Genomic DNA, 20,266 nt, shown 5'->3' with positions numbered 1-20,266 from the left:
GATGTGTCATATGTAACTTTCCGGCCATGCCCTCCTGATACGCAAGGCGCACCTCTTCCTCAGGAAGGTTTTGATCTGGTTGTGGATGAGGAACTCGAGATTGGAAGAAACCCTTTGTTCTGAGCAGGTGGGGTGGACCTCGAGCCTAACGTACGAAGGGCGAAGATGCTGCAGCCAGCTTTTCCGGCTTCCAAAGAATTGCGATGTATTTGGGGGTCAGTCTAAATGACCTCGTCAATTGTGACTTTTTAAAAAAGTATGTGGCAATAGTCAGTCATAAATTTGAGTTAAAACCAAAGGCAATACTAATAGTCAAATGGTGGTAAATATATTTCACAGAAAATGAACAATTTAGGAACAAGGAATTTTGCATATGAAAACAGTTGCTTATACTCCTGAGTAAAATGGATTAGCAGAGAGAAAACTAAGATATATTTTAGAAATGACAAGATGCATGTTAGCAGATGCTGGATTGCCAAATAAATTTTGCAGTGAAGCTATGGGACAGCAACATATATTCAAAATAAACTGCCAACTAAGCACAAAAAAAAAAAACAGTGTATCAGATTTGGCATAGAAAAATTCCATCTCTGAAGCAACGCTGCAGCTTCCAAGAGGGTTCCTGCAGGAGGAGGTGGGGGGGCAGGATCTGGAGCAGCTGGGCAACACCTGTGGGCCCGATCCACCAAACTGCGCTAAGTACCCATCTCTATCTACTCTGCTCACATCACCATGTCAAATTTTTGAGAATCCCTTTTTAGCATAGACTGAACCCAGCAGGACAGGATTCTCTGGAATGAGAAGACATGGACCTCAATACAATCTTTTTATTCATCTTCTGATCAGCTTATCAGGATGCTCTGATGAGAAGATGATAATATACTGTTTATCGAACGAGGGTTCATGTGTTACTGATTGGGTTGCTTCCCCACCCCCACCCCTGCATTGCCAGGCATATGAAAGCCCAGCTGGGTTAGTTGCATTGGATATGTTGTCCATTTCTGGCTCTTTGAGTCCTGTTGCTTAATTTCCACTTACTGCGTGTCTATTTAGCAGTCCTTTCTTTCTTTCAGCTCTGCTGAACATACTTTTTGAACCAAAAAATCCTCCTGCATATATCATCACATTTTTCATTGGAGTCGCACTTGGAACAGCAGCCTGTTTTACGTCACGGGTACTGTGTCTGCACTTAATGAAGTGGGAGAAAACAAAGAAAGCAGACTATATATTTTCTTGTACGCATGAATAGAAAATAGTAGTTTGCAATTTGGGAAGTTTGTAGTTTGCGAAGGGTGTTCTTGCAGCATCAAAAATAAATTCCAGCAACAGGAAATATTTTTCATTTCGTAGCACAATAAGTACTGACGGACTGGAGTATCCCCACCCTCATGCTGTACATAACGTGATAGCATATCAGTGCTCAAAAGCTTGGGCCAGTTGGAATCTGACCCTTTGTTGTTTCGGTTGAAAAATACCGATACAGTTGTACCTGGCCTGCTAGCTGCCTTATTACTTTGTGTACATTTATAGATATAAGCTGGTGGATCAGCTAATGTATTCAACAGGAAACAGAAGTTGTCCTTTGTTAGCATTTATTCCTGAAATTCTTTGCTAGAGGACCTATGCCTCCTTGTCCTCTGCTTCTTAGGAATGTGGCTTGATATGTCCCCCCCCCCCAGGTTCTGGATCATTGTTTAGATCAAATTGATCCTTCACTTTCTGGCACCTTGAACACTTTAGTGTATCTTTCCCCAAAGCCAGGGATCTAGTGAGAGATCATTTTCTGGAAGATCTAAATCTTGAGTATGAATCGCAAGCGCCTTGCAAAAAGCATGTCTCAGAATTCAGGAGCCATTCTACGTACCGAGGACAACATCTCGAGAGTGAAGAGCTCTGCTGGGAAATTTTAGATCTAAAATACACCTTAGAAATGATCCGTCTCCCGTCCTTTGTGCCCTTAACCTGCCTGTGGAGGGTCTTGGGGTTCCAGGGAAGGAAGCCCCTCTGGCCCCCAGCAGAGCCGTCTCCATCCTCTAGAGAGAGGTGGGAAGAGAAGGCGGTGGGAAGGCCGCCTATCAGGGCTTGGAAGGGAAACGGCTGGGTGTTTGCGGGGCGACAGCCGGATCCGAGGGCGCTGCTTATCAAATTGGGAGGAGGATGTGATCTGGATTTCAGAACTGGCTTTGGGAAAGTCGGTTCTCTTCTGGGAAAGAGAAGAAAAAAGAAAGGAGGAAAAAAAAAGAGAAAGATAGTGTGATTTCCCCGGTATAAATCCAAATAGAGTTAAGATCAGTTCTTTCACTGTATCAAAAGTGTCAAGTTTTAAGTATTTTTAATGCTTTTGTTGCTTCAAATGTTTATGTGTTTGTTGCTCTATCAAAAAGCACTGTAAGCTCCTCTAGAAAAGCAACACCAATCTACCTTCTCTCTGGTATAGAATATAAATAAATAGAGGCCTCAATTCTGTGGGGCAGAAGTGGGGAAGTATGTAATATCTTATCTATATTTTATAAATAAATCATTCTCAGCTAATGATACCTTCTTTTCATTTATATTGTCAGTTACCTTTGGTGAAGACCTTTTCTGACATTGATCCAGAATGGTTTTTCCATCTATTTACACCAATAATAATATTTACAGCGGCATTTCAAATGGATTTTCATGTATTCCAAAAATCATTTTGTCAGGTAAGTTGTATAATGTCCAGTTTCTTATTTAGAGGTTTACTGTCCTCACACACGAGGATAAGGACCCGATTGTCCAGAAATGTGTGTCGTCAGAGCAGTCCTTCTGAGGAACAACAGGGGCTTCAGGAGGGGATAATCCGAGGAGGAGGAGAAGTGGTGCAGATTGCAGATGTGCCTAAGTACCAGCTGTTTCTCCTCCAAAATCTCCTCCAAAGTCATTCCCCCATTGGTTCTGCATTATTGTTAAAATTATATAAATAAATTTGAGGAATCCTGTTGGAATAAATCAATTTGCAACAAGCGGCTGAGAAGTAAACTGAGATTAATAGGTGGGGAGTTCCAAACACTTGGAAGTTTTCATTATATGTGATATGTAACATAAATTACTAAGGATTACTGAGAAAGCTATCAGAAAGTGAAAACGTTGACCCAGTGTGTAGCTGCTGTGAAAAGGGTTTTAATTTTGTACTGTTTTAATGCGGCTCCTTGGGCATAATAGGTTGATTAGGGAAGTATTTCTTTTATATATTTTGGAAGATTAGATTTGTTTACAATATTGTCAAAGAAATAGCTATTGCAGGACTTGAATGGATGCACCATTTTAAAATGATAGGCCAAGGAGCCATACGTCCTGTTTTGGGAACCATCTTTAGTTAATATAATCTATGTTTAACCTTTTTCTTCCTTTTTAATTCATCATATTTTTGAGTAATATATTGGATGCTTTTGACTGTTTTTATCTCTTTGAAGCATTTTGAGTTAAGGAAAGTCATGTATCTCGACAAATAATAAATAAACATGCACCAGATAAATGTCCACAGAGATTTCTTAGCGTGCAGGAATTCACTTTAAAAAGTCATGCCTTTTGTGTAAGTGTGCAACAGGATTTCAGCCAATATCTTTAAAAATGAATCTAGGAAATTGGGCTGTGGGCTTCTCATTTCACAAAGTAAAACGCTTCTGAAGTCCTTCACAGCCTTGTGGGACAAATATGTCCATGTGCAGCCCTGAAGCAGAAGGGTTGTGGAAGGTCCATATGCTTTCAGTGCCTGCTGCCAGACTGTTGGATGGCTTCAGAGGACATCCTGAGCATCCACTCTTGTTCAGAGCATTACGAGCATCCTCTACAGCTCGGGAAGAAGGAAGTGCAGCCACTAGAACGGAGGACTTGCTTGGGACCCCTGTGAGCAGGGTGTATATTTGACAAGAATGTATCGATTATCTGCGATGAATGTTTGGTGGGAGTCCCCTGTGCCTGAGCTATAGGGCCATCCTTGCCCACCCTCCTGTTCTGATGGAAGTGCTTCTTTCACCCCTGATTCTACTGTGGGTTGTGCTTTTTGTATCTGATGTGTGGGAACTGAGCAAATAGGCAGGAGCTGTGCCTAGTGGAGCATATGCTGAGGGGATAGAGTTGGATGCCATCAGGATGTTAACCGGGCTATAGCACTGTCCCAAACTGAGCTTTACTCAGGTGTAGAACCATTCAAGGGGTTATGGGAGGTAAGTGAGTTGTTTTGTATGTGTTCACGAACTGTTGTGAAATTGCAGTCAGACAAGGGTGAATGGGAAACCTCCCTAATGTGTGTAAACGGTGACTATTCTAGATTTCAAATGGTTAATTGGTATAAATACATAATTCTTACATTCCCAAACTTTCAGTCATTTTGAGTTTCTTAACATTCATACTCCTATGGCATTAAAACTTCAGTCCTGCCTCCCTTCATTTAATATAAATGGATGCAGTAAATAATTCTGAGATACTGTAAATGATCTGTGTACATTTTAATTCCAATACTGTATATATATGTATTGTATTTACAGGTGTTTATTCTTGCTGTTCTTGGATTTTTAATGAATTCTGCTTGCATAGGATTGTTATCGTATAAAATTAATGCACATAGCTGGTCCTGGGATGACAGCATGTTGTTTGGCATTCTTCTTAGCACGACAGACCCTTTGCTCTCTGTGGCTTCAGTAAAAAATGTTGGTAAGTAAGAGAAATTGCTTTTCTAAAGAGACATCCATCCCTGGGGACACAAGTATGAAGAGCACCACCGCAGGTGCCACGGAGGTCCATTCCTTTCCCCCAGAACCAGCCGGGAGTGATTTCAAAAGAGATTAAGAGCCTTCATTTTCGATTTGCTCCAAATATACAATATTGCTTTGAACTAGAAATGGAGGTATTCGTATACGAACATGAATACCCCCGTACTGGTGGTGGACATTCCGCCAGTCTCTGTGGCCGGCATCTTCAGAGGACTGGAGTAGGAACCCTGTCCAACAGAGACTGGCGAAACATCAGGAAGAACAACTTTCAGAACACGGCCAAAGAGCCCAAAAAACCCACAACAACCAAAAGAGCAAAGCAATTGGTTTCTGCAAGTAGCTTTAGGTGAAACAAGTCGGTTTCTCTGGAGGCATTCAACAGAAGGGCAAAGAAATAACCAGATTTTTGTAAAAAAAAAAGCTGAGGATTATATTTTAGATGCACGGCTACATCATCCATTAGACCTGGACGGATTATTTTTTTACCTAGTTCAGAATCTCTTGTGCAGCCCCTCTTGAGTAGTAGAATGTTTTCTTTCACAAAAGTTCGCTTGTGGCCTTTACAGCTAAATGTGGCATTTTCGAGAGCAGTTCCGAAAGGGAAAGGTTGGGGACATTTTAATATTTAATGCTCCTTTAATGAAGGGCATTTCTCTGAGTTTCATTGGCCTTGCCGCACAATCTCTCACTTAGCCAGACCTATCTAAAGGCTGGCTAACCTCGCCAAGCTTGCCACAGAGTTGTTATCCCCAGAAGTCTTACTCAGGACGCCATTTCCCAAAGGTAGGGTCTTGCACTATTTATTGTGAAAACACTTCCTCTGTTTCTTGAAGCCCACAAAGGACAGATCTGCCTTGCAAGGAGACCGTTCGAGTGTAGCCTGCTGATTGAGGAAGAGAGGAATACCTGTAACGTGTGGACTGGTATAATTAGTTGCCATCTGCCTCCTTTCTGTCTAAAAAGAGTATAAAAACCATCTGAAATAGCCTATTGGTGTGCATCCCGGTCTTTGCACCGGCTGTATCTCCACCGGTGGAATACAGCTGTTTTGAATGCCTCGCGCGCTCCAGTTGTCTCTGGCTCCGACACCCACTTAAAGAGCAAAACTCTAGGTGTCGGTTTAGCACACCCACAGCAGGAAAGGAGACACTTTGAACCACAGCAAAATAAAATCCAGTATCCGCAGGTGGACTGTATCTGGTCAACTAAACATCAGAAAACTTGCAAGTTGTTTCATCCCTGAATCCTTTTCCTGTCCTGGTGGGGTGAGGAGAATGTGGAGGGGTGACTCCCAGGTGAACCGCTGGTGCTTAAGCCTTTGGCACAGAAGAGGAGAACTGAGGCCCCGGAGGCCAGAAGGCTGAGAAGAGAGAGAGAGGAAGAGAAGGACGGTGAAGTAAACAAGTAGAAGGAAATGAATGAAACCTTCTTTGCCTCGGAAATAACTGGGGAGAAGAATTGCCTGTCATTTGACGGAGCTTCGCAGTTCTGTGAAACTGAAAGGCTCTTTGAATTAAAAATGGGTTAGTTCTACATAACGTAATGTTTGTGTGTGGCAGGGAAAGTATATCTACATTTTCCCACAGAGTTTATATCAGCTGAAGGATATAATGAGAGCCAAACTGCATATTTATTTTAAAAATAGAGTACATTTCCTAATATTGCAGATTTCCTCTTCCAGACATGCAGTTCTTGCAAAGCTCCACGTCTCCACCATCGGACTTGCAAACAAAGGTTGTGCTTCTTTTCCACTGACCAAGCAAAGACAGTAGAAAGCATGTGAAACAAATTTGTTCAATGTTAAAAAGAAGCATTTTACATGTTAAAACAGCCTTGCTTCTAACTATATCATCTAATTTTTAGACTGTGGGAGCTTTAGAGTAGGTGTAAGGAGACTTAAGAATCTTTAAATCAGGATGTTATTCTTCATTTTTTTTTTCTGGTTGATGATGTTATACATGATAAAAATACAGCTGGATTCAAATTGTGGGAATTCACACTTCTTTAAACTGTCTAACCACTTGTCAAGCATCAAATTAGACATGCTTCTTTTTTCATTTCTTAGGTATTTCAAACATACTTATTAACCTAATTAGAGGTGAATCTTTGTTCAATGATGCTGCCAGCACAATTATTTTTCCATTCTATACCAAACTAGTGATCCAAAATAATCCGGAAAGATGTAAGTCTATTGCTTCCTGTCATTTTTTCTTGCATAAAGATACAATTTGTGCTGTGTCGCGACTCTAATTGTTAAATGTTAGAAGGGAGATTATAAAGGAGATTAAGGAGGGAGGTTAGAAGGCAGAAGAAATAATGTAATGATTTTTTTTTTCCTAACACTGAGAAGTTCCTACGTATGAGTCTTTGATTTGTCAACGTGCATGCCACAATCTGGACATCCCCAGTGTTCGCAGAGTAGAAGCGTTCCAAACCTGGAGACGTTGTGAAAGTTTATGCTTTAATCAGAAACCCAGTAGAGTGGGTGTCCTTCGTTTCCACTTAAAATAGTTCAGGCTGGTGATTGGGTATCATAAATATCTCCAGAACACATCAATGTGACTCTGTGCTTTTGCTAACACGTGAAAAAAAAAAACCGTACTATGCGTATCCTCATAGAAGTACGGTAGGCTCCATTGAGTTCAACAGAACTCTAGTTTTAGGCTTGATTTTTTTAAGTCCCAAAAGAAGACTGCAATCTGCTACCTGTAGACTATATTACACGTGCGTGTTCTATACTAACAACGATGTTTAAATTTTAGTTTTCTGCATATTGCCCTCTGTGAAAGATACTGGTTTGGATCAGAATTAATGATAAAATCCTGTGTTTCTCTACTCAGAGGTAACTCCCAATGAGTGTCATTGTACTCCCAGATAAAAATAGACGATGAGTCGTGCTTTGGGCTGGGCTTAAAAGGTGCTTTCGTGTTCCTACTGAAGTCAGCACAAAACCTTTCACTGAATTGAGTGGAGAAGGACTGCAGTCTAAGAGCCCAAAACTAGATGGTCAAGGGCCAGATAAGCATCACTAGAGCAGATGAAGTGATGCGGCAGTCCAACCCCTTCTTTCTTTCGGGCCATTCTTGCCTTAGCCTAACTTTTGACAGCCTGGGGGCTGTGTTCCTGGGCTGCAAGAGATTTGAATCTGACTCTTTCACTGGGCAAATCTTAGCCAGCAGGAAAGTTCTGCCAGCAGATTTATTCTGGTAGGAGATTTCTGAGGTTAGCTGAAAAGGTTTATATTTAGTCTAATCCCTTCAGCCAATAGTCTTTGTGTGTCCTAATGATTTAAAAGGGATTAAAAGGTGCTTTTAAATACATATATAATTGGCCTGTGTTAACTCATGCTTTATATAAAGCATTTGGTTTGTTTAAATCTTAAATCATTCTTAGATAGATAGATAGATAGATAGATAGATAGATAGATAGATAGATAGATAGATAGATAGATAGATAGATAGATAGATAGATAGATAGATAGATAGATAGATAGATAGATAGATAGATAGATAGATAGATAGATGATAGATAGATAGATAGATAGATAGATAGATAGATAGATAGATAGATAAAAGCATCTTATAAAAGATATAAAAAAGCATGAGTTAACACAGGCCAGTTGTTTGGTGCATAAGAGTCTTGAAGTACAATTAACTATAAAACAGTACTTATAATTCTTTGAAAATTAAAATAGTGTAATGCAAATAGCAAATGACTGAATTTTGTTTCCTTTCACAGTTCAAGTGATTTTTTTTCCAACTGATTTTACTAATTTTTGGAAGTGCGGCACTGGGATTTTTAAGTTCAAAAACAGGAACCTACTTGTTCGCAAACGTTTTCAATGATGAGATCCCTCGAGCAATTTTGAGTTTGTCAGTGGCATACACAGGTTTCATCTTGGGTAAGCCGACCATGTTAATTCCTACCAAATGCAATGACTAATGCTTAACTTTTAATAGAGACGTGTCTGAGGATGAATCGAACTACAGTAGTGATATTAATCTTTGGTCCTTTCTTCTGTCTCCAGCTGAATGCTTTGGGATGTCTGGAGTAATCACTGTTTGTGCATTAGGTCTTTGCCTGGATGCGGTAAACTTTACTCCAGGAATGGATGTGCTCCTTGATCAGTAAGTAGTATATTTACTATGTTTCTACTTGAATAGTTTTGAATAGTTTTGTAAATACTTGCCCTTCCACATGTCATTTAAGGAACTTAAATGCAAAGAATTTGAAGTGGTTGTTGAGGCTGAAAGCTATTTTCAGTACATTGTGATATAGATTATCAATTTATAGAATTTCAGTTGTAAATCCAACTCATAAAGAAAAAGATGCATAGTACTGAGGCACTAAAAGCCTTTAAATAGCATTAAGCGGTCACTAGAAACACTGAATAATATTTTTGCATTTTGTAAAAGTAAGAAGTACACTTACAACTTTATATAGTTGTAATTGAATAGTTTATTAGAGGCACAGAAGAAAAAGATGTTATCGGATAATTTGCCAATCTCGCGGCGTGAAAGGGGGCGATCTGTGGTCAGTGCCTGAGACTGCTTTAGCTCTGCAGTGCCTTTGGGCGCCTCAGATTGCACGGAAGCCTTTCAGATTTAAACAAACCAAGTGCTTCTCAGATTGCACGGAAGCCTTTCAGATTTAAACAAACCAAGTGCTTCTCGATTGCCACTGGCAGGACTGCGATGGCTGGCAGGGATCTGGCAGAATTGGCTTTACTTTGACAGGCTCCCCCCCCCCCCGAAGTCTGAGGGTGGCAAAGGGTTCCCGAGGGCAAAAGGGAGCCCCGGGGAACCTCATAATTCAAAAGGAGGGAGATAAGGAGGCTTCTCCTTACTTTACCCAAAAAACATTTCACCTCAGGGAAAGCACTGCTTCAAGAACTTGGTCGTCCCCCACCTTTCCACCGATTCTCCTACTGTTTACCCTAAACTTGTACCTCAGAGAATCGTCTTAGTCGACAGGGAAACTGACCTTTTCACACAATTCTTAACTCTTTCCCGAGTTAGAATTTCCAGCCTATAAATCCTATTGCACAGGATTTGCCAGAGACCTCCTCAGGAGCTCCAAACTCTGCAGGGCATCTTTGGATCTTACTCCTCTACCTAGTCTCTAAATCCACCACCTAGAATTTTTCCAGACCTCTCCTGGTGTTTTAAAATCTCCTGGTGTTAATATCTCACAATGCTGCCACCAAATATGTGACCACCAGCCCTATCCTGGCTAATCACCTGTAAACTATCCCTTTTGTTCACTGGGTTTGCCTATATTCGTATTTCTTTACCATTACCTTAAAACGTTTAGCTCAGGAAATATGTCAAAACTCTTCTTGAGACTTATTTCTGTGTCCAGGCTAAGCTCTCTCAGTGACTCTTTACTTTACCCAAAATGTTTTTACCTCGAGAGTTCACTACACCACTTGTTTCTGGGTTCATGCCTCTTTCCAGCAATGCTTCTACTAATTAACCTCAGACTTTTACCTCAGAGAATGGCTGGGCTGCACTAAGTTTTCTCAGTGTCTCCTTACGTTATCCAATACATTTCACCTCAGGGAAAGCACTGCGCTTCAAGAACTTGGTCTTCCCCCAGCTTTCCACTGATTCTACCATTTACCCTAAATTTGTACCTCAGAGAATCGTGTTTTTCGACAGATAAACTGACCTTTTCAAGCAATTCTTAACTCTTTCCCCAGTTACAATTTCCAGCCAACAGGCCTATAAATCCTACCACGCAGGATTTGCCAGAGACGACCTCAGGAGCTCCAAACTCTCCACAACATCTTTGGATCTTACTCCTCTACCTAGTCTCTAAATCCACCACCTAGGATTTTTCCAGACCTCTCCTGGTGTTTTAAAATCTCCACAGGATGCAGCATGTTTTGCACCAGTATATGAACACAGAAAGATTTTCAAAAGGAGTGGAATTCACATCACTCTCATAAAATTCACCTGGGATAGATCACAAAATTCAAATAGCAGCATAAAATGCAAAATTTGCAGAAAAGTGGTGTGAAATCAGATTGAGTTCTAACCTAAAATATACCGCCGCCGCCGCCGCCCCCCCCAAAAATGCACCTGCGGGTGCAAATTAGGTGCCTTCAGATACAACTGGTCCTGCTGGCTTGGGAGTTTACGTGGTGGGAAAATGTGGTTGAGGTTCATATGCTTTTTCTTAAACAGATTCTGGTCAATCTTGACCATTTGGGCTCAGCTTGTGATCTGTTTTATAATGGGAATTGTGATTGCCCAAAAAACCTTGCCTGATATCAATGTTCACGCCTTCTTTTACACAGTAACAGTCTAGCTTTCACTGAATCTTATACTGTAAGAATTGTTTTTCTTTTTGTCTTGTTTAATATTGCCCACCTATTCACAACTCCTTAGTTAAACACTATTCCAGTCCTCTACATGTCCATTTAGGACTAAGCCCCATTTCCCATATCATAACATCATATGTAGGGTTGAGGGTTGAAATGGCTGGCTGCCTTAGCCTGAAAGGCCAGTGATGCCAAAGGCCCTTGAATAGCACGAGGGGGCAAGCCTCGATCCCTAAGGCACATACAGAATTGTATACAAAATTGTACTTTTTCAAGGAAGAAGGCAGACAAGAGAGAGGAAGGGCAGAAAGTGTCTCTGCCCCCCAACAGAAAATAAATCTAAAGCAATGGTGTCTATCTTCCAGGCAAATTTCTCTAGCTTTGAAGAGTATTTCTAAACTGGATGAACCACCCCCTAAAGCTGGATGGCATGGATGCAAGTGTGGATGGGGAGAGAGAGAGGGCCCTCAGAGAAACATGTGCTCAGCCCTTCTTCATCTTGGAAAACAAGGCCCTCCTTCCAGGACAAAGGCACATAAGAGGGAGAGGAGGGACTAAGGCACAAGAGCGCCCCAATTGCAGGGCAGAACAGAGTGATTGGCAGAATCAACCCCTGCCTACTGAGATATTATGGATCTGTAAACTCCAATGTATTTTTATTTATTTTTATAACACTTACATACCACCCATTTAGGACATGTCTACTCCAGGCAGTTTACACAAAATACAAGAAAAAAAAGAGAAATACAAACGTGATAAATGAAAACATAAATGCATTAAAATTCTCCAACACGACTGGGATTAAATTGCGAAGCCTCAAACGTCACAGGCTTCAACGTCAGTATATAATGTTTACTAAAATGTGATGTAAGCAAAAGATACATTTCAAAAAAATTAAAATGACATATGTTTTATCAGCTTATTTGATAGTGTGAAGGGTAAAAGGGGCTAAAGTGGGAGCTTCTGCTTGGCTGTTGGGACCCGATCAAGCCACCAAGTTCTTTGCAACAGCCCTCCTCACAAGGCTCTCTTTAAAAAAGAATAACGCCAGAGAATCGCAGGCTAACATTGTCTGGCTAAAGGTGACCCCCCACGTGTCCCCTACATAAACACACACAAAAGAAATATAACAAAATGGTACGGGGGGGGGGAGGGGAAAGGTTTATTAACTGCAGACTTTAGTATTTCTGTACCAATGGTCAAAATAGAGGCTTTGAGTGAAAAATAAAGAAGGCCTTTGTCTTACATATTCCAAGCAAACGTTTGTATAGTGTGGCTGTTGAAACTGCTTCACATACAGGATCATGTAATCCTTATAATTCTAAGCTAAAGGGATCGTGATGAGCTCCATATGGCAGATGGGGAACCAAGGTTGAGAGACAAAATGGCTGACCAGACCCACAGTGAATTCAGAGCAGTGGGGAAATTTAAACTGGAGACTTCTTCCTTCGTGAGCCCACCACCTTCACAACTGCCTCTAATGGGGACGCAGGAGAGAGCCTTCTCTGTGGCTGGCCCCGGGGTTTTTATGGCTTCCTCCCGCAGGAGGCCATACTGGCCCCACCTTGGCTCTCCTTCCTCAAGAGGGCAAGGACCCTTCTCACGAGGAAGGGGGAAACACTATTATTTGTATTTTTGTTGTTGTAATTGTTTTGTTTTTAAAATAAAATAAAAAAATTTAAAAGGGAAGGAGGGGTCCAGCCCCTCTTCAAAACCGTTTCCCTCACCAAGCCAAAGAAAGCAAAGCAAGGTGGTTGGGGGGGGGACCCTCAAATAAATTGAAGGACCGCGCGAGGGAACTCTGTTTTTTTTTTTAAAAAAAATAGTGGTAGAGAGTCCCATGCTAAAATTGTCAGGCTAAAGGTGACACCCCCCCCCGCTCCGAAACTACACAAATACACACAAAAGAAATATAATGAAGTGGTACGGGGGGGGGGGGAGAGAAAGGTTTCTTAACTGCAGACTTTAGTATTTCTGTAGCATGGGTCAAAATAGAGGCTTTGAGGGGAAAATAAAGAAGGCTTTTCTCTTATATCTTCCAAGCAAGTTTCTTTAGCTTTCAAGGACCTTTCTAAACAGGGTAAACCACCCCCTAAAGCTGGATGGCATGGATGCAAGTGTGGATGGAGGGAGAGGGCCCTCAGAGAAGCATGTCTCAACATTGGCTGTTAATAATAGAAGATCCCTCCTTATTCAGTGTTCATAGTTTGAAATATCCTCTTTTAATAATATTAACCTCTGTAGTATATTCACTCATTCCATTTACTACGTGAAAATCCATGATGTATTTTTGATGTTGTTTATTCTACAGGCAGTAATGGGGGGAAAGGGAGCAGAACATTGATCAGATCTTGTTCATGAGGAAGGGGGAAAGGAGGGGTCCAGCCCCTCTTCTTCAAAACCGTTTCCCTCACCAAGCCAAGGAAAGCAAAGCAAGGGGGTCAGAGGGGGAGGGAAACCCTCAAAGAAATTGGAGGACTTAGGGAAAGTACTCTCTTTTTTTTCCAAAAAAATTACACCAGGGAATCCCAGGCTAACATTGTCTGGCTAAAGGTGATCCCCACACGCCCCTACACAAACACACAAAAAGGAATATAAAGAAATGGTACGGGGGGGGGGTGAGAAAGGTTTATGAACTGCTAACTTTAGTGTTTCAGTCGCAGTGGTCAAAATATAGCCTTTGAGTGAAAAATAAAGAAGGCTTTTGTCTTATATATTCCAGGCAAGCGTTTGTGCAGTGTGGATGCTTCGCATACAGGATCATGTAATCCCTACTATTCTAAACTGAAGGGATCATGATGAGCTCCATATGGCAGATGGGGAACCAAGGTTGAGAGACAAAATGGCTGACCAGGCCACACAGTGAGTTCAGAGCCGTGGGGAAATTAAAACTAGAGACTTCTTCGTCAGTCCACCACCTTCACAAGCGCATCTGATGGGGATGCAAGAGAGAGCCTTCTCTGTGGCTGGCCCCAGGCAGTTTGGGGGATCCCCCCCCCATACTGGCCCCATCTTGGCTCTCCTTCCACAAGAGGGCAAGGACGTTTCTCTTCAGGAAATCTTTCCCTCAGGAAGCAGCTACCTGAGTACTGTGGTTTTTACATAGATTATGATGCATTACTGCTTCAAATGGATTTTTAGAAGGAGGGTTCCAGCCCTTCTTCAATATCGTTTCCCTCGCCAAGCCTAAGAAAGCAAAGCGACCTGATTTGAGGTTTGTTTGGTTTTGAGCAAGGAATTAAGAGCCTTTGACTTTACAAAAGACCTGCTCCTCCTTTCTTAATATAGAGCAAGGAATTAAGAGCCATTGACTTTACAAAAGACCTGCTCCTCCTTTCTTAATATGGAGCACTGAAGCTGCCTGCATTTTTGGATTTTGTCTATTGGAGCTGGACTTCCAGAATTACCACCAACTTTGTTAACAATTGTAATTACCACTACACCACTGGTCACCAGTAGTGTAGTGGAGGAAGGAGAGGAAGCTAAACACCCAAATCATGCGCTTGACCTCTAAACTGGAGAGGAACACCATCCAAGCAAAGATCATCCCTCCTAACCTATTGGAGGTCCCCTCTAGGAGCAAAATGTCTGTTTTGTCCCGGTTCAATTTAAGCCTGTTAGCCCTGTTTCCCTTAATTTTTCTGGTCTCCCCCCCCCCCTCGTCTTCCTATCTCCAGTCCTAGGTTTATTTTCTGACCACACCAAGCATTTTAGCATTCCCTAAATTTTAGGGTACCACAGTACACTGGGAACCCCTTATCCGCAGGATCAGCATCCACGGATTCTCTTATCCATGGTCTGAAAATATTGAAAATATGAAAAGAAAAATCCTAGAAATATATATGTTGATGAAGTTGAAGCTACCCTAACTCACCCCCAGAGAGAGCCAGAGGCCTGCTATTTATAAACTTCCCTACTATTATAGTGTTCGTTATAATCAGCGTTTTTCAGTATCCACGGGGGGGGGGGGGGAGGGACTGGGAACCAATCTCCCACAGACAGGGGGTCCTACTGTAATTCGTATTACACCCCTGAAGCACACAAAACAAAATACAAAACAATCTCTTCCTTTGCAACCACATCTTAAAGGGCCAAGATAAGTATTCCTATTATTGCAGCATATAATTCCCTTGGTTCTGCCTGAACTTGCATTAAATGCATTCCCCCAGAATTAAGACACATTTTTTTAAAAAAAGGGGGGGAGACTAACAGGGAGTTGAGAGGGAAAGGACCCCCCAAAAGAAAATGGAAGCCCCCTTTTCTTTCCCCTTCCTGCACTTGAGCACAGCAAAACAAAAAACAACCTCTGCAAAACGCCCCGTCCTCAACTGCCCTGCTCTCAGCCATTGCAAATGCAAAGTTGTGGATTCCTGTAAGGAGTCCGTCCATCTCACATTAGAGCTTCCTCTTTTCCTACTGCCTCCCAGCTTTCCCAGCATTATGATCTTTTCCCAGGGAATCCTCTCTTCTCATAATGTCCCCAGAGTAGGACAGCCCCAGTTACAACACTTGCGCTTACACAGGAGTAGAGCTGGTTGCATGAATAGGTCAGGGTTTGGCACTTTGCCTGTTGTACTACTGGCTGTCCCATGGATGACAGTTAATACATACATGATTGAATTTAGAGCTTCCTTTGAGTATGAACATAGAGAAAACGCTGCGTTGCAAGCGCACATGACTTTGGAAACGAAGTGCAATCACCCTTCCTGCAATGAAGATGGATGTATATATGTAATAAAGTTTGTGTGTTTGTGCAGTAATTATAATAAACCCAATGGTTCAAGACTCCAGTGTAATTTGTTGGCTCAGAAATGTGAAAAGGGACATTACACATCAAGCAGTACACATGGATCTTTCATGTCACTTTTGGGGGTAGAGGGGCGCCAGGGCTGACCAGATTGCTACCTTCTGAGTGGCTTCAGCAGCCAATACTACCCCCTTCAAGGTTCCTGTTCCCCCAAACTTAAGTGAAATCCTCACAGGGGTTGGGTGAGAGAAGCATTTTGGCAAGAACACTTTATTGCAGTGATTCATCCTGTTGCAAAGCAAATGTTTTGAGGGTTGTTTGGTTTTGAGCAAGGAATTAAGAGCCATTGACTTTACAAAAGACCTGCTCCTCCTTTCTTAATATGGAGCACTGAAGCTGCCTGTATTTTTGGACTTTGTCTACTGGAGATGGACTTCTAGAATTACCACCAACCTTGTTAATAATTGTAATTACCACTACACCACTGGTCACCAGTAGTGTAGTGGAGGCAGGAGAGGAAGCTGAACACCCAAATTATGCGCTTGACCTCTACACTGGAGGGGAACACCATCTAACCCAGAGATCACCCCCCCTAACCTATTGGAGGTCCCCTCTAGGAGCAAAATGTCTGTTTTCTCCCTCTTCAGTTTAAGCCTGGTAGCCCCGTTTCCCCGCATTTTTCTGGTCTCCCCCCCCCCCCCGTCTTCCTATCTCCAGTCCTAGGTTTATTTTCTGACCACACCAAGCATTTTAGCATTCCCTAAATTTTAGGGTACCACAGTACACTGGGAACCCCTTATCTGCAGGATCAGCATCCACGGATTCTCTTATCCATGGTCTGAAAATATTGAAAATATTAAAAGAAAAATCCTAGAAATATATATATGCTGATGAAGATGAAGCTAACCGAACTCACCCTCAGAGAGAGCCAGAGGCCTGCTATTTATAAACCTCCCTACTATTATAGTGTTCATTATAATCAGCGTTTTTCAGTATCCACGGGGGGGGGGGGGAGTTGGAACCAATCTCCCATGGACAGGGGGTCCTACTGTAATTCGTTTTACACCCCTGAAGCACACAAAACAAAATATAAAACAATTTCTTCCTTTGCAACCACATCTTAAAGGGCCAAGATAAGTATTCCTATTATTGCAGCATATAATTCCCTTGGTTCTGCCTGAACTTGCATTAAATGCATTCCCCCAGAATTAAGACACATTTTTAAAAAAAAAAAAGGGGGGGGAGAGACTAACAGGGAGTTGAGAGGGAAAGGACCCCCCAAAAGAAAATGGAAGCCCCCTTTTCTTTCCCCTTCCTGCACTTGAGCACAGCAAAACAAAAAGCAACCTCTGCAAAACGCCCCGTCCTCAACTGCCCTGCTCTCAGCCATTGCAAATGCAAAGTTGTGGATTCCTTTAAGGAACCCGTCCATCTCACATTTCAGCTTCCTCTTTTCCTACTGCCTCCCAGCTTTCCCAGCATTATGATCTTTTCCCAGGGAATCCTCTCTTCTCATAATGTCCCCAGAGTAGGACAGCCCCAGTTACAACACTTGCGCTTACACAGGAGTAGAGCTGGTTGCATGAATAGGTCAGGTTTTGGCACTTTGCCTGTTCTACTACTGGCTGTCCCATGGATGACAGTTAATAAATAGATGATTGAATTTAGAGCTTCCTTTGAGTATGAACATAGACAAGATGCTGCGTTGCAAGTGCACATGACTTTGGAAACGAAGTGCAATCACCCTTCCTTCCAGGAAGATAGATGTGTATATGTAATAAAAGTTTTGTGTGTGTGTGTGTGCAGTAATTATAATAAACCCAGTGGTTCATGACTCCAGTGTAATTTTTTGGCTTAGAAATGTGAAAAGGGACATTACACATCAAGCAGTACAGAGGGATCTTTCATGTCACTTTCGGGGGTAGAGTGGAGCCAGGGCTGACCGGATTGCTACCTTCTGAGTGGCTTCAGCAGCCAATACTGCCCCTTCAAGGTTCCTGTTCCCCCAAACTTAACTGAAATCCTCACAGGAGTTGGGTGAGAGAAGTATTTTGGCAAAAACACTTTAATGCAGTGATTCATCCTGTTGGAAAGCAAATGATTGGAGGGTTGTTTGGATATGAGCAAGGAATTAAGAGCCATTGACTTTACAAAAGACCTGCTCCTCCTTTCTTAATATGGAGCACTGAAGCTGTCTGCATTTTTGGACTTTGTCTACTGGAGCTGGACTTCCAGAATTACCACCAACCTTGTTAATAATTCTAATTACCACTACACCACTAGTCACCAGTAGTGTAGTGGAGGCAGGAGAGGAAGCTGAACACCCAAATTATGCGCTTGACCTCTACACTGGAGGGGAACACCATCCAACCCAGAGATCATCCCCCCTAACCTATTGGAGGTCCCCTCTAGGAGCAAAATGTCTGTTTTCTCCCTCTTCAGTTTAATCCTGGTAGCCCCGTTTCCCCGCTTTTTTCTGGTCTCCCCCCCCCCCAGTCTTCCTATCTCCAGTCCTAGGTTTATTTTCTGACCACACCAAGCCTTTTAGCATTTCCTAAATTTTAGGGTACTACAGTACACTAGGAACCCCTTATCCGCAGGATCAGCATCCGCGGATTCTCTTATCCATGGTCTGAAAATATTGAAAATATTAAAAGAAAAATCCTACAAATATATATGTTGATGAAGTTGAAGCTACCCGAACTCACCCTCAGAGAGAGCCAGAGGCCTGCTATTTATAAACTTCCTTACTATTATAGTGTTCGTTATAATCAGTGTTTTGCAGTATCCACGGGGGGGGGGGACTGGGAACCAATCTCCCACGGACAGGGGGTCCTACTGTAAATTGTATTACACTCCTGAAGCACACAAAACAAAATACAAAACAATCTCTTCCTTGGCAACCATACCTTCAAGGGCCAAGAGAAGTATTCCTATTATTGCAGCATATAATTCCCTTGGTTCTGCCTGAACTTGCATTAAATGCATTCCCCCAGAATTAAGACACATTTGTTAAAAGGGGGGGGGAGACTAACAGGGAGTTGAGAAGGAAAGGACCCCCCAAAAGAAAATGGAAGCCCCCTTTTCTTTCCCCTTCCTGCACTTGAGCACAGCAAAACAAAAAGCAACCTCTGCAAAACGCCCCGTCCTCAACTGCCCTGCTCTCAGCCATTGCAAATGCAAAGTTGTGGTTTCCTGTAAGGAGTCCGTCCATCTCACATTTCAGCTTCCTCTTTTCCTGCTGCCTTAAAGCTTTCCCAGCATTACGATCTTTCCCCAGGGAATCCTCTCTTCTCATGATGTCCCCAGAGTAGGACAGCCCCAGTTACGACACTTGCGCTTACACAGGAGTAGAGTTGGTTGCATGAATAGGTCAGGGTTTGGCACTTTGCCTGTTCTGCTACTGGCTGTCCCATGGATGACAGTTAATAAATACATGATTGAATTTAGAGCTTCCTTTGAGTATGAACATAGACAAGATGCTGCGTTGCAAGCGCACATGACTTTGGAAACGAAGTGCAATCACCCTTCCTTCCAGGAAGATAGATGTGTATATGTAATAAAAGGTGTGTTTGTGTGCAGTAATTATAATAAACCCAGTAAAGAGACAATCCTTATCTATGAGTAAGTTATACCAAAATCAGTGGGACTGCCTTTTATTTAGATATTCGTCCTATTTTTATCCCACCTTTTCCTCTAGGAACTCAATGGGGTTTTTATAAAACAACTGAACAGACCCTTGGTACTTCCCAACAGGTCGTGAGCGGTTTCTTGCGAGGGGGAGAAGATACGACTTAGTGGAGGTGGAGGAGATGAAGGGTGTTTTCTGGGGCCGGGGTGTGTGTCAAAGTGCGGGGTAGCTCTCCGTGGGGAGGAGAGGGCTTGTAAAACTGCAGGGCAGATCCATCTTGGGGAAAGCTGGGGTAGGTCTCTCCCAGCGAGGAGAGCCAGGCAGAGCCTCCCTCACCAGGAGCAGTCTATCTGTGTGTACCTTGGTTGGCCATCCTTTGAGCCCTCTTGATGGCCACGCTGTGTTGGTAACTATGGTTAGCCAGAGTTACTTTCCTGGGACCCCAGCTGCCGGCTGCTCTGATTTCCACGCCACTGCCCCCCCACTGAAGGGGTGTGTGTGTCCATGGTCATGTCCCCCGCCCTCCATCAGGGCCCTTGAAAGGAAGCCATTTAGTCTGAGGGACTCCCTCAGCAGGTGGAGTCCACTATTTTCTTAGCATACGGACTTATCGCGCACCCCCAGCGTCCCCTGTGTGTTTTGCCTCTCACACAAGTCCACCTTTGGACACGACTTGTTCTTTACCCCTTTTTCGCTGCCACCAGAGGATATTATCCTCACTATATCAAAGATGAGTCTCACACTCTTGCTGCCAAATAAAACAAGATTTATTTAAGGATAAATAAGTGAATCGCAGAAGGAAAATCATAGATGTTCTATTATCTTTC

At 42.6% G+C, this 20,266-nt stretch overlaps 1 long non-coding RNA gene across 4 annotated transcripts; it reads left to right on the top strand.

The window, feature by feature from the left end:
• Window positions 1–1,477: 1,477 nt before the first annotated feature.
• Window positions 1,478–15,846, top strand: LOC140702795 (uncharacterized). 4 transcript variants are annotated; one of them, XR_013539344.1, is made up of 4 exons: window positions 1,478–2,687; window positions 4,512–8,637; window positions 8,764–8,863; window positions 13,784–15,846. It is a non-coding gene; the product is annotated as an uncharacterized LOC140702795 (long non-coding RNA). The 4 variants fall into 4 exon arrangements; XR_013539346.1 differs by having other exon boundaries at window positions 1,478–4,677; window positions 6,802–8,637; XR_013539345.1 differs by having other exon boundaries at window positions 1,478–6,918; window positions 8,475–8,637.
• Window positions 15,847–20,266: the final 4,420 nt, after the last annotated feature.

The sequence above is a fragment of the Pogona vitticeps genome, chromosome 15, assembly GCF_051106095.1.
Source record: "Pogona vitticeps strain Pit_001003342236 chromosome 15, PviZW2.1, whole genome shotgun sequence".
Taxonomy (NCBI): Eukaryota; Metazoa; Chordata; class Lepidosauria; order Squamata; family Agamidae; genus Pogona; species Pogona vitticeps.
Note: the sequence above shows the minus strand (reverse complement) of the source record. Positions and strands in the feature narration are given on the sequence as shown.